Raw genomic sequence first — 3,154 nt, 5'->3', positions numbered from 1 at the left:
CCCCCCCCCCCCCCCCCCCCCAAATTTTTTTATAAATTCACCAACTTCCCCCAAATTGCAAGCATCCTGGGGTAATTTGGATCTCGAGTTTGGAATTCGAACTCAAATTGGAAATATGAAACTTGAAGGAGTTGTTTTTCTTTTTTCATTTTTTTTCGCCAAGGTGACGACGTGGCGTAGATCTAGGTTTGACACTGACCTAGTCTAGGTATTTTACCCACTCTTTTTTGTGCCCAAAAATTAGGTGCATTTTCATAATTTGTCATTAATTTATGATTCATGTGAACAAGAGTAATTTTATGCTTGTTTTTGAAGCAATGGGTGATAATTATGACTATTTTGTTAAAAAAAATATTAGTTTTTTGCATGATGATTTTGTGGATTAAATTGAATACTGTAAATATGGTTCCTAAGTTTTGTCATGTTGCTTATTGGTAATAAAGAGTAGATTTTGGTATTTGGTGATGTCTTTTAGTCTGAATTGTTTACACACATAGTACATTGGAGGCTGTGGTTTTTAATTTACTTATGTATTTAGTTAAATATATATAGGGCCATGACTGAGAGAGGATGAAGGTAACATCTCATCATGGGGGAAGTTTCGTATAGAATTCTAGCGTAACATATCGTGGGCAGGGAAAAATTTGGTATACGTTGATAAACAAAAATTATCTTGGGGCCACTTGGAAGGGATTGTCAAAGATATTCACTACCACAGACTTAGGCTAAGGCAACGGTTAAAAACTGTTACATTAGCATAAAAACCGTTACCTTAGGGCAAGTGCAGCGGTTGCCCATCCGTCTTCTTTGCGGGCGTTGCCCTAGACTATAGGCAACGGTTTCCCCCTATAGAGGAACAGTTTAATAACCGTTCCATTAGGTACCCTAATGCAACGGTTTAGTCTAATGTGGCGGTTTATTGCCACCTAAGACTATGGTTACCATAGCTAAAGCAACGGTTCATTTTAATGAACCGCACACAAGCGCGACGATTTTCCTGACCTAAGGCAGCGGTTCTATTTTTGTTCCTAATAGCAGATTTTTAATCCTAAGGCAACGGTTTTAAAAGACCTAATGCAACGGTTTTAAAAGACCTAACGCAACGGTTTGGATTGAGCTATCGCAACAGTTTTGATCGAGCTATTGCAACAGCTCTAATTTGGTTGTTCTTGGTTCCCTACATCAAAATCATATAGTATCCAATTACCTGAACAATCTTTTTAAGAACATGGCCAAATCAAATTTTAATACACAATATCAAAGTGAAAATGTTGAGCATAACCATAACGATAAGTGCCAACATTCAGTAGTATAGTATAAAAACTACAAAATATTAAATCCACACTACCAACATTTCAACTCAGAATCTAGCTATCATACTATTAATGAAACTAAGCGGTCGTGCTCCTTTGAGACAACAAATGCATGGTCGTAGCCTTCTTTTCCTCTAAGGGCAACTGTGCATATGCTTTCTTTTCCTCTAAGGGCAACTGGAAAAATTCTTCAATGTCAGCCTTCAATGATTTGATCACGACATCGGGCACCCCATGATTTATAAGCTGAAAATGTCAACGTGATAAATTAAGAATTTTAACCAATCATATTTTGAAGCATTCAAATGAGACTAAAGAAAATGTTAAAGAGAAATTAATCAAAGGTATGTAGGAAAAGAAAGCATATGCGCAGTACTAACTAGCTAGCTACAGGATATTGACAATTAAATATAACTAACAATAGCAGACATTGAAGAATATCAATTACTTAATTACTTATCCAGAGGGGTTAAGAAAGATTGAAGCTGATCTCTATTTATGATGCAACTTATATTATAAACCAGAAACTTTTCTGAACAGGCATAAGAAATGGAAGTTCATTCGATGAAACGCCTAACATATAAGGTATAGAAAAAGAAAAACAAAAAACCAATTTTAAGGAGTATCGCCAGTAACATGTGGCCTAACATATAAGGTATAGAAAAAGAAAAACAAAAAACCAATTTTAAGGAGTATCGCCAGTAACATGTGGATTTAATTAGCAATCTGTTGGTAGGTGTATCATCACAGGTCAGTCACTCCAAATCTGTTGGTAGGTGTATCATCACAGATCATGAGATTGTTTCCTAGGACTTAGAGAAGTGACTTAGCACCCTCTCAATCATAATCTATAGACGTACGACTCAACCATCAATTGACTCATCCATTCCAAAGCTCCACCAGCCTCTTCTTTCTCATCATCAATTTACAAATATTTATTCCTGTCGTCCGCCTATATAATAAGAGTACAGAACCCTGATTGTAGTTCCAAGAGACTTGTTAAAAGTCCACTCACATTCATTATCCAGATTGAACATGTGTCTTTGTTTATATTTGGCTAAAATGAAGGGGAGAAAATGAGCACAACAGAGTTCTTCGATTTTGTTAGGATGATCAGCAATCTTGACTTATTAGGTATTCACTCCCTGAATCATGTTTAAATACCACACTGGATATGGAGGAAGCTAAAACAGCGAGTTATGCAATGCGATTTTACCTGTGGCAGGTACCTCTTCGCGAATCACTGTAAACACTATTTATCGAAAGATCGAGGGCTTTCTCCTCCATTTTCCCAACCTCGTGAATCCTTTCCATCAAGCTGTCGCAATATAAAGAATGGATCTTATCAGTGCAAGTAGAAGAAGAGTTCAGAAATCCAAATTGAGTATTTATGTTATCAATTTATCAGCATTTTGTCACTTCAGGTTTCAAACAGCCCACGATTACAAAGCGCAGTTCTTCTGCATAGAAATTATCCTCGAATTATGAAGCCGCCATGGTTCCTGCCAGAACATAAAATCCTAAGCTGGAACCATACTTATTATTGTCTTCTCCATATCAATATACGGATAATGAGAATTTTCAATTGAACACAACAACATACTATTGTCTTCTCTTTATCAATGCATGGATTCCATGACATGAACACAACAACATATAAAAGTTAAAATCTACCTTTTCATTACACAAAATGATTTTTTTGTGCTATATCATACCTTCACATATTCCCACAAACTATCTTTGTCTTCTTCCCCAATGTCATGCCAATTCTTATCTAGTGGTGTTCGTCTTGGATTTCTTCCAAGGGTACCCAGAAAACTACTAAGTTCATTTAAGATATT

The sequence above is a fragment of the Asparagus officinalis genome, chromosome 3 (genome assembly GCF_001876935.1).
Source record: "Asparagus officinalis chromosome 3, Aspof.V1, whole genome shotgun sequence".
Classification (NCBI taxonomy): domain Eukaryota; kingdom Viridiplantae; phylum Streptophyta; class Magnoliopsida; order Asparagales; family Asparagaceae; genus Asparagus; species Asparagus officinalis.
This window is presented reverse-complemented; position numbering follows the sequence as displayed.